The following is a 12116-nucleotide window of genomic DNA, read 5'->3' as shown; positions in this document are numbered from 1 at the left end:
TGTCACTTTTTTTTGAGATTTCTTAAACCACCCTGTTTGTGTGTGTGTGTGTGTGTGTGTGTGTGCATTAACCTGCTTGTGAGATTATGGGCTGAGATCCTAAGCTTCCTCATCACACCTAAGTTACATTGAAATGAATGAGATTTCCTTCCAAGTAATTACGCCCAGGATCAGGGTGTAAGAAAAGCCGACTGCTGGGTTGCCTTCCGAAGAGGAAGACGCTGTAATTTGCTTTGGCTGAGGACAGCTGCTATGTAAGAGACATACCCGTCCTCTTGTGTGCCACCAGCCGAATCTGCAGGTGGCGGCTGCCGCTGTGCTTGGCTGAATGAGGGTCTCTGTGAGTTCCTGAACATATGATCAGCCATTCCTCTTGCACAACAAGGGGGCATTTTCCCCTCTGCCTGGATTCGATATCCGCATGCATCTGTGCACTTCGCTGGTGCCGGGAGGTGCCCGCAGTAATTATTCTTTATCATTTGAGCAGGCAGCCATCACATTTCTATCACTTATAAATAGCGCAGTCAAAATGTCCTCCTACTGCAAGGAGGTTTTGGACGCTTGACATTTCAGAACTTCATAAAGGAGTCGATTATAAATACACATACAGTGGTACCTCGGGTTACATACGCTTCAGGTTACATACGCTTCAGGTTACACACTCCGCTAACCCAGAAATAGTGCTTCAGGTTAAGAACTTTGCTTCAGGATAAGAACAGAAATCGTGCTCCGGCGGAGTGGCAATAGCAGGAGGCCCCATTAGCTAAAGTGGCGCTTCAGGTTAAGAACAGTTTCAGGTTAAGAATAGACCTCCGGAACGAATTAAGTACTTAACCCGAGGTACCACTGTATACACCAACACACCCCTTCTCTCATTATGGCCGGCCACGCTAGGAATGGACAAATCCTGTCCACTTTGGTTAATGTCAATGTCTCACCCCCCCCCTTCACTTCGGTTCTCCCAATTTCTGCAGGAGTTTGTGAATAAGTTTTTAAAACCTGTATGCATTTTCAATTGCATTGCACCTAACATGTATGTTCCTGTATGCAGTTTTGCCTGATGTACACATTTTTGCAAGGGGTTCTTCCAAAGAAGGATGCATTTCAGTACATTATTTCCACCAATATAAACTGACTTTTTTTGTTGTTGCAGACTTTCCCTTTCATAATTGCTTTTTTTTTTTTTTTGTCTGCATTGGGGAATTCCAGAGAACTGCAGTTTTGGAATAAGAGCCGGGGAGCTACAAATTGGAAGTTTTCTTGTTTACCTATGGTTCTCATTTAGTTTTAAATATCGTATTGTTTTGATCGATGTGTTGTTTAGTTGATTGTCACAGAAACCACTTTGTGGCCATTTATGGTAAAAAGCAGTGTATAAAATAAATAAATAACAATCTACAGCTCAGTTTAAACAAGGGGGTGGGTGGGAATACCATTTCGCTTCCTGACCAAGTCTTGCAGCTTCATCCTCTATGAGCTCTCCAGTTTCCAAACTTTTCCTTTCTCTCCAACTGCAAATATTGCTTTAAAAATCCCCTCAAAAGTAGCATCTTTCTCCCAACAGAGCTGCACATTGCTTCCACAGAAAATTTTAGGTAGAATTTCTAGGTTCTCCTAACAGAACTGCAGTTGCTGGATTCCTTGGGAAGATGGAATAATCATCAAATAAACTTTCTGTGAAGTCAGTCACACACACAACCCAAGGAAGGGGACTAGGAGCAAAAACATGATGTGGCGAAGAAGAGGTGAAGTGATGAGCAGTAGAGACCAGTGGGGCAGTGCGGGTGGCGTTGAATTGTTCACCTAAGGAGGAGCATCAAAGCATCAGCTTTGGGTGCAGCATATCAGTTTGGGCAAACTTTGGAATGAATTTCTTGCTGAGCTGTTTCCTCAAGCACCCCTCACTCTGAGGTAGCCCAGGATCACGTGGCAGTGAATGTGGCAATTTCACAATGACACATAGTCAATCAGATGTGCCAAGATGCTTGTATGTCGCTGAAGGCCAAAAAAGTCAGTTAAGAGTAAAGGCAAAGAGCACAATTCAAAGTGTTGGTGTTGACCTTTAAAGCCCTAAACGGCCTCGGCCCAGTATACCTGAAGGAGCGCCTCCACCCCCATCGTTCAGCCCGGACACTGAGGTCCAGCTCCGAGGGCCTTCTGGCGGTTCCCTCACTGCGAGAAGCCAAGTTACAGGGAACCAGGTGGAGGGCCTTCTCGGTAGTGGCGCCTGCCCTGTGGAACGCCCTCCCACCAGATGTCAAAGAGAAAAACAACTACCTGACATTTAGAAGACATCTGAAGGCAGGGAAGTTTTTAATGTGTGACATCTTAATGTTTTTTTAATCTTTGTTGGAAGCCGCCCAGAGTGGCTGGGGAAACCCAGCCAGATGGCCCGGGGAACAAATAATAAATAATAATAATAATAATAATAATAATAATAATAATAATAATAATAATAATTATTATTGTGGTACCTCAGGTTAAGTACTTAATTCGTTCCGGAGGTCCGTACTTAACCTGAAACTGTTCTTAACCTGAAGCACCACTTTAGCTAATGGGGCCTCCTGCTGCCACCACCGCGCTGCCAGAGCACGATTTCTGTTCTCATCCTGCAGCAAAGTTCTTAACCCGAGGTACTATTTCTGGGTTAGCGGAGTGTGTAACCTGAAGCGAATGTAATCTGAAGTGTATGTAACCCGAGGTACCACTGTATTATTAAAGGCAAAGTCACGTTGTGGGTGATCCTAGTTAATCATCATGGGTCATCCAGTGACTGTTCTGATATCACAAGCCTACACAGCCAATCAGTTTTGGCTACATGCTACCATTATTGAAAGCAAACAAAGTCAGTGCAGACTGAGGGACATGATTCCTGAATCGCAGAATCATAGACTTGCAGAGTTGGACGGGACCCTGAGGTTAGGTGAATATTTTCAAAAACAATTACCAATTGTGCATGGGGATGAACACTCCCCAACCCCAACCCCCCCAGCTCTGAAGAACTTGTGATTCACTGAGCCCAGTCCAGCAGCTATCTATTATAGCCTGCCAAGAGCTTGCCCCATTCATCTCCCAACCCCTGTTTTTTTTTGCAATCGCAGCAGACAGCGCAAAACAGGGGGTTCATTCAGCCTCTAACAAGCTGCCATGCATGGCAGATGGGCTCTGTTTGGTTTGGTAGGTCACAAGCTGAGCATGCCAAATCCTTGCTGCTGTGAGTAACCCGGAGTACTGGGTGGCAAGTATTACAAACCTACAACAAAAAACAGTTGGAGGCTGTACAAGCGAAGAGAGACGACAAGGAAAGAAAAAGACTGTTACATTCCTGGAGCAAATTGCAATTAAAGCAAAAAATCCCAGGGTAGGAAATGAAGAGAGAGAGAGAGAGAGAGAGAGAGAATGAGAGGACCAGAAAAATAAATTCCTGCCCCCCCCCTTCAGTTGAAAATTACTGTAGCCATTTCTCTGGCCGCTTCACGCTCATCCACTTGTCTGAAGCAAATAATTCTCCTTATTTCTGTTGACAAATATCTTTTAAATAAAAATAAAAATCTCCTCATCTTTATCATGACGGGTGAGTTGCTTTGCACCTGGGCTGGCAAATTGTCTTGACAGCTCTGTACGGGTGAATGAGTCATTGGGGCCCTGCGGTATTCATGCGTTGCCGCGAAAGCGACGCAGAACCTTAAATGACTGTAGTTAATAAAAGCAAGATCCTGTGACAGAGAGCAAAATACACCAAAGGTGCAATTAAAGCCTGTGTATTTGTTGAGTAATGGGCACGAGGCTAATTAATATCCTGCTGCCTCCCTTGGGGATTAAAAAAAACACACCACACAACTAAATGAAAAGTTGGTACGGAGCTGAGATGAGTCTCTCTCATCAAAAATTCATTCAAATATTGAAGTATATCTTTACATTCTGCACACACACACCCGCCCTGCATGTATACATTGAACATGGTGGAAAATCCTTTAGGGTGAAAGGAGGAGATGGCCCCGCCAATGAGGGGGCTGCAGTTTTGTAAAAATCACCAGCCCTTTCAGAGAGCTTTGAGGAGGAGGGTTGTGATAGGAATCTGAAGATCCTTGACAAAGGTGGTGTTTTGCAGTTTCTGTCAGTGCTGGCATTTGTACAGTGGTTTCAAAGGCTACTTTATGTAGCTGCAGTCCTTAAAACAGCCCCATAAGAAAGCCGGTGTTCTTATCTCCCATTTTTCAGATGGGAAGACTGAAGCTGGGAGAGAGTGTCTTGGCTAAGGTGGCTGGCATCTGTCTGTCTTGAGAGACAATGGAGGAGTGTATCTTTGGGGGGTGAAGTGAAATCGTTGGAAAGTTGCAGCGCCTGCTGTGGCTGTAGAGACCGATATGGGAGAGACATGTTTTGTTGCAGCTGGGGCAGAGGAAGGCACCCAGTTGTGCTGCTGCAGGGGCACCATGGCGTATCTTTGTGCTCTTCCCAACGGTGATTCCTCCTCTGGTCATGGTTATGGATGCACAACCTCTCTTTTACTGCTGTCATCTGCAAGGGATTCCCACACACTGAGGTCAACATTGCCAGCCTTCATGTCACATTTGCAGACATCTTTGTAATGCAGAGTTGGTCTGCCAACGGGCTAAGGTCAGTTAGTAAGTTTATGGCAGAGACAAGATCTGAGCTGGCAACCTACCTTGAGTGCTGTGCAGGACTGGGGATGGGGAAAATATAGGAAGCTGCCTTATACTGACGCAAAGCATAAGTCCATCTAAGTCAGTATTGTCTATAGCAGGGGTCAGCAAACTTTTTCAGCAGGGGGCCGGTCCACTGTCCCTCAGACCTTGTGGGGGGCCGGACTATATTTTGAAAAAACCAACAACGAATTCCTACAGTATGTCCCACAAATAACCCAGAGATGCATTTTAAATAAAAGCACACATTCTACTCATGTAAAAACACACTGATTCCCAGACCGTCCGCAGGCTGGATTTAGAAAGTGATTGGGCCGGATCTGGCCCCTGGGCCTTAGTTTGCCTACCCATGGTCTACACCAGGCATGTCCAACAGATAGGTCGTGATCTACCGGTAGATCACTGGATGTCTGTGGTAGATCACTGGTAGATCACTGGCTCCCCATAAAGAAGCTCAACAGCTTTGGTGCCCCTAAAAAAAGCTAAACAACTTTGACCTGAACCCTAAAAAACCAGCCTTCCTCCTTCCTAGAAAAAAGCTCAGTTTCGACCTGAACCCCCCAAAAGGGCGTAGATCACTGCCAGTTTTTAACTCTGTGGGTAGATCGCAGTCTCTTGGAAGTTGGCCACCCCTGATCTACATTGACTGGCAGTGTTCAGCTTATTTTCTTAGTTGCTTTGTTAATAGTTGTCTATAGAAGGTGGTTGTTTCGCTGATGATTTGTCAGTTATTCTATAATTGCGATGTTCCATTAGCTTACTGTAATTTATTGTTGCTGAGCCGCTTTGTGACTCGCGTGCGTGAAAAGCGGCATGAAATATTAAAAAATGGAATGACATGCCCATCTTCCTGCGTATCATAGTTCTGAGGCGTATCTACCCAGGCCACCTCCCTCTGGCTGCTATTAATAACTGTTGTTAATAAGTATTACCTAATTGAGTTGCTGGTGTTATTGACTGATAGATGAAAACAACAGGTATGTAAATAGAACAGCAATAAATGCATGATATATAAGCACTGAGTTAGTGTTATGTATAGCATGGGCCAAAGAAAGTAATCAGCAGCTGGATACACAAACTTGTGGAAGAGATAGGCATGGAAAGGTGACAGAGAAACTGGCAGGGCAAGAAGCCTCGTATAAAATTTAAGATTTTAACTGATGCTAAAGAAAGAGGTGGATTTGCCCTGCCAGACTTAAAACTTTATTATGAATCAGCCGCTTTTTGCTGGCTGAGAGAATGGATGCTTCTTGAAAACACAGATGTTTTGGATTTGGAAGGTTTCAATAATGTATTTGGTTGGCATGCATATTTGTGGTATGATAAGGTCAAAGCACACAAAGCGTTCAAAAACCATATTGTAAGAAAAGCACTCTTTAATGTCGGGATAAGATATAAGGATTTGTTAGAAAATAAAACCCCAAGATGGCTGTCACCTATGGAGGCAAAGGCCCAGAAAAAACTCAATATGGAGGCCAAATGGCCGAAGTATTGGGAAATTTTGGAACAAGAGGGTGACAGATTAAAATTACAGAGCTTTGAAAAATTAAAAAACAGAGTGCGAGATTGGCTCCATTATTACCAAATAATGGAGACATATAATCAGGATAAAAAACTAGGTTTTCAGGTGGAAAAATCAAAGCTGGAAACATAATTGTTAGATCCTAAAGTTAAGAATTTGTCAAGAATGTATAACTTGCTGTTGAAATGGAATACTCAGGATGAAATGGTGAAATCTGCTATGATTAAATGGGCACAGGATGTTGGACATAATATTATGATGGCTGACTGGGAACAGTTATGGACCACCGGTATGAAATTTACGGCATGCAATGCCTTAAAAGAGAATTTAATGAAAATGATTTACAGGTGGTACATAACACCAGTCAAGCTTGCAAAAATTTATCATTTGATTTGCCCAATAATAAATGTTGGAATAATAAATGTCACCTTTGGTGGACATGCCCAAAGATTAAGGCATTTTGGGAGATGATCTATAATGAAATGAAAAAGGTATTTAAATATACCTTTATAAAGAAACCAGAGGCCTTTCTCCTGGGCATGGTGGGCCAATTGGTGCCAAAGAAGGACAGAGGTTTTTCATGTACGCCACAACAGCAGCAAGAATACTCATCGCTAAGCATTGGAAGACACAAGACCTACCTACCAGGGAAGAATGGCAGATGAAGCTGATGGATTACATGGAATTGGCGGAAATGACTGGCAGAATCCGAGACCAGGGAGAAGAGTCGGTGGAAGAAGATTGGAAAAAAATTAAAGTATATTTACAGAAATATTCTAAAATTAATGAATGTTAGAAGGATGCTGGAAAGAAGCTACACGACTTTAGTAGAAATACTATAAAGAATTAAGTATGAATAGATTGATATTGGGTAAAGGGGTAAATTTAAGCCTAAATTGTGTTAAGATAAATTATGGAACTAAATTTGAGAAAGAGGGAAAGAACCTGCTGGAATAATTAATTGAACTTTTTTGTATTAAAAAAGGAGGTGTGAGGAAGTCGAGGAAATAAGCAAATGAAAGATAAGGATATGAAAATAAGGGGTTTTTTATTTTTGTTTGTTCTTTTTGGGGTTTTTTAAATGTTTTTGTTTTTTCTTTTTTGCCTTTTTTGCATTGTTGATGTTTTGTATTACTGTATTTTTGTTTCTGAGGTTTTGTAATTGTTTATTGCTTGTATTTCTCTTTTGTTTCTCTTTTCTTTTCTTTTTTTTTCTCTGTAATGTTTAAACTTTAATAAATATCTTATTAAAAAAAAAAGGAAAGGTGACAGAGAAACTGAAGGGGAATTCAGGTGCAGATGTCTGTCAGCACCACATTGATGTCTGTGGGATGTGCATTCCTATCCACAGTGAGCTCATGTGGTGAATAAACATGTACCAGCCCAACGCTATAATGTACAGTACGTTAGTTTGTGCAACAACTTTTTTGGGGGAAACAGAAAAATAACAGTCCTTCATGCACATCTGTTGTTGAGAAAAGCAACACTATTTTCCCCCTCCCCCATTTTTAATTTGTACACCGCCTTTCTGTGTACACAAGGCCGTTTACAAGCTTAATAATAATAATAATAATAATAATAATAATAATAATAATAATAATACTTTATTATTTATACCCCGCCCAATCTGGCTGGGTTTCATCAGCCACTCTGGGTGGCTTCCAGCAAAATATTAAAATACAACAATTCATCAAATATTAAAAGCTTCCCTAAACAGGGTTGCCTCTAAAAGTCAGATAGTTGCTTTTTTCTCTGACATCTGAAGAAACAACAAAGATCATACACCTTATAACAATGTGGTTCAATACAAAAAAAGTCATCTTAAAAACACAGCTTTAAAATAAACAACTAATATCAAATAAAGTGATAGTTAATAATCCGTTAACATATAATAGTACCCAATAACATCAGATTTCAGCAGATAATAATTAAACAGATATTCACTCTTAATAATCTTAGTTACTAAACTGTAGTCAATGAAAATAACAGTAGGTCACAATGCATAAAGTACCACAATACATCAGTGGCATAGCGTGGGGGGTGCAAGGGGGGCCGGCCGCACCGGGCGCAACATCGGGGGGGGGGCGCTCGCTGCCTCCGGAGTCGCCGAAGAGCCTTGGGCGCAGGCTGTAGCAGAGCCCCATGTCTCGCGGAACCGACGAGCTGTGCGCGCGTCCGGGCTGAAGGCGTCCGGCAGGTAGCGGCTCTCAGCACTCGCCACGGTCCCCCTGCGTCAGGGCCACGGAGGACGCGCCAGGCAGCCCCTCCTCACAGCCCCTGCTGCTGCAGCTGCTGGGCCATGTTGCATTTTCCTCGCCTCTCTGCCCCCCTCCTCCTCCGGGCAAGTGGCATTGTTTGGGCGGCAGCGCCAGCGGCAACTCGCCTCAGATCGGCAGGTTAGGGGTTAGGGGGGGCGCAAATTACTTGCCTTGCCCCGGGTGCTGACAACTCATGCTACGTCGCTGCAATACATACAGAACCATGCAGAAGGCTCAAACAAAGACGAGCAACTTATAAAATTGTCATTTTTAAAATAAAATGCTTGAACTCCTTTCTTCCCAGCTGCTTCTACTGTTCTTAAATACATATTCTGGGAAAGGTGAAGTCCCAGCCTGGTTGTGGGAGCAACCATCAAAGTCTGGGGATTGGTAGTGGGATGGTGATGAGAGGTCAGCGGAAGAAGAGGGAGCAGAGTGGGAAGAGGAGGTTTTGGAAGCTGAAGAGGCGACTGGGCTTAGTGAGTGGGGGGAGTCTGTGACAGAGAGAAGTCCAGAAGAGGAGGGAGAAAAGTTGGTGAAGAGGCGCAAGTGTCTCCCCCTCCTGCTGTGACAAGCTCCCCTCGCTGCTGGTCTCCTAGGACCAGCAGAGGCATATTTCTCCTTCTTCTATTAAAAACCACCCACTTGTCCATTGAGAAAATAAGCAAAATGATCAGCTGTAGCCAATTGCATAGGCCAACATTCTGGAAGTTGCCTGAACAGAAATCCCAAACTCAGTGTGGAACTTGAGGACGCCTGCTCACTTCCTCAGTGAGCCCAAACCATTAAATAACACATTTACTGGTGTGCTGCTTCCTTGTTTTGTAGGTTGCCCATCTCTGCCAGCCTGCGCTGCACCACACCCACCTTGCCAGGGAAAGCTGATCCCTTGGAAAGGGGTCTGAGAGAGACAGCGCTGGACATGGAGGAGGCGGAAGTGACATGCCTGGCATTGTTTGCCATCAACCACCTAGTAAAATAAAATTAAATTAACATCTCTTTTGTGAGCGAGGACCCCAACACTTGAATTCCTGTTCACCTTGCCAGTCGCCCGTGCCCTGCCAACAACAAAAGGTTTTTAAGCTAGAAATGGGCCTATTTAGCTTCCATTAATCATTCATACTGTTCAAACACATCATCCTGTAACTGAAGAGGGGTTAATGGTGGCTAAGCTTGAGGCTGTTGTCAAAAGTAGGTTTAACTTTCTATGAACTCGCTGGACACAAAGAATGCAACCTGCTTACTATTCCGAATGTCACCAGCTAGCAGCAAACCGATGATTACTAATGGTAATTAAATACCTCTGAAGCCATTTGTACCAATAACAAAGGGTTACTGTCAGAACTTGAATGAGGTCCATCTGCCTATTTGGAAAGGACGTTAACACCATGTAAGTGATAAAACAGATGGCACCCCCCAAAAGAAATGGTTTGTTTGGTTATCAAAGATTTGTTATTTAAGCCTCTGGATTTACTCGAGTCTCCTTCAGAGGCAAATGTTAACAGTTTAGTTGTTGAATGACCACTTAGTCATTTGTTCATCTTCTGCAGAGGGTATCGAAGGAAGATGTCTGCTGAACACACAACGGCATGTCTTGGAACCACTGATTGATTCATTGGGAAAATGGCAATTTGTCCACTTAACTATAAGTTCCTACTGTAGGTTTAGAATCTGGAAGAGAGGCAACTTTCTGATGCAATTATCTATAAGTTATTAAGTATTATTATTGTTTTACATTCACTCATCGCTTTTCACAAGAGGTCTCAAAGGGAAAAGTTAAAGGTAAAGGACCCCTGAAAGTTAAGTCCAGTCGCGAACGACTCTGGGGTTGCGGCGCTCATCTCGCTTTACCTGCCGAGGGAGCCGGCGTTTGTCCGCAGACAGTTATTCTGGGTCATGTGGCCAACATGACTAAGCCACTTCTGGTGAACCAGAGCAGCGCACGGAAACGCTGTTTACCTTCCCGCCGGAGCGGTACCTATTTATCTACTTGCACTTTGATGTGCTTTCTAACTGCTAGGTTGGCAGGAGCTAGGACCGAGCAACGGGACCTCACCCCATCGCGGGGATTTGAACTGCTGACCTTCTGATTGGCAAGTCCTAGGCTCTGTGGTTTAGACCACAGCGCCGCCCACGTCCCCTATACAAATCCATGAAATACAAAAAAAGCCTGACATCATTTTAAAATGAAAGTTCACATGGGGGAAAATCACATTACAGTGGAATAATGCTCTCAAAAGTGCTCTCATCCAACAAGAACAAATTCTACCCTCCCCTAATGAAAGATGGACATCACAAAGCGGGCAAGAAATCATACCATGGTATGATCTAAGTTAATGACCAAAAGCCGAGGTAAACAGGTACATCTTAGCCTCGTGCCTGTATGTATAACTGTTTCTAGATGATTGTAGCCAAGTGGTATACAAGCTGTTTAAATAAATAAATCAAAGCTGGCAATGAAGGTGCCAGGCGAGTCTCCCCGGAGAGAACATTCTAAAAAAAGGAGCCACCACCAAAAAGGCCTGCTCTAGTGTGTCCATGGAGTGGGACACATGAAGAAGGGCTTCCAATCATGATTGCAGAGTCCAAGCCAGTTCATATGCGGGGAGGCGATCTTTGAGGTCCTGAGCCAGAAAGCACTTTTTAGGTCTAAACCAGCACTTTGAATAGGGAACTATTTGTTAGCCAGAGCAGTCAGGCCAGCACTCAGTCCATCTTGCCCTGGTGAGCAACCTGGCTGCTGAGTTCTGCACCAGCTTAAGTTTCTGAACCGTCTTCAGAGGCAGCATTGCAGTAATCTAACCTAGATTTTACAGAAGTTAGGCTACCTCTGTTCTGATAGGGGCGGAGCTGATGGGAGGCACTCCAGGCCACCAAGGCTCTTTGAGCCTCAGGTGACAGCAATGCATCTAGAAGTGCCCCCAAGCTATGTACTCGCTCCTTCAGAGGCAGTCAATCTTGGGCAAAAATATTTGCAAAAAGTGTACATACTGCATACACAAATATGTTTATTAGGCGACATTCACTCTAAAATGCTGGTAATTTTTCACGAGGTTTTTTTTTTTTTAAGTGCAAATGATTGGAAATGTGGAGAAACAAATAAAAGTTTGGGAAAATGAGAAACTGGGGGAGTTGAAATGGAGAGACCATTACATCCCTCGCCGAAGAATTGATGCTTTTGAATTCTGGTGCTGGAGGAGACTCTTGAGAGTCCCATGAACTGCAAGAAGACCAAACCTATGCATTCTGAAGGAAATCAGCCCTGAGTGCTCACTGGAAGGACAGATCCTGAAGCTGAGGCTCCAATACTTTGGCCACCTCATGAGAAGAGAAGACTCCCTGGAAAAGACCCCTGATGTTGGGAAAGATGGAGGGCACAAGGAGAAGGGGACGACAGAGGACGAGATGGTTGGACAGTGTTCTTGAAGCTACCAGCATGAGCTTGACCAAACTGCAGGAGGCAATGGAAGACAGGAGTGCCTGGCGTGCTCTGGTCCATGGGGTCACGAAGAGTCAGACACGACTAAACGACTAAACAACAACAACAAGCAGCATGACTTGCTGGACGTGGCCTCTGCAGGAACTGGTATCCCCAAGAACTTCTTGCAGGTCAGAATTATCCCCATTACCAAGATCAGTTGGGGTATCTATACCTCATTTGGAACAAGG

The sequence above is a fragment of the Podarcis liolepis genome (genome assembly GCF_965112155.1).
Source record: "Podarcis liolepis genome assembly, chromosome: 5".
NCBI lineage: Eukaryota > Metazoa > Chordata > Lepidosauria > Squamata > Lacertidae > Podarcis > Podarcis liolepis.
The sequence above is the reverse complement of the archived record's forward strand: the minus strand, read 5'-3'. Positions refer to the sequence as shown.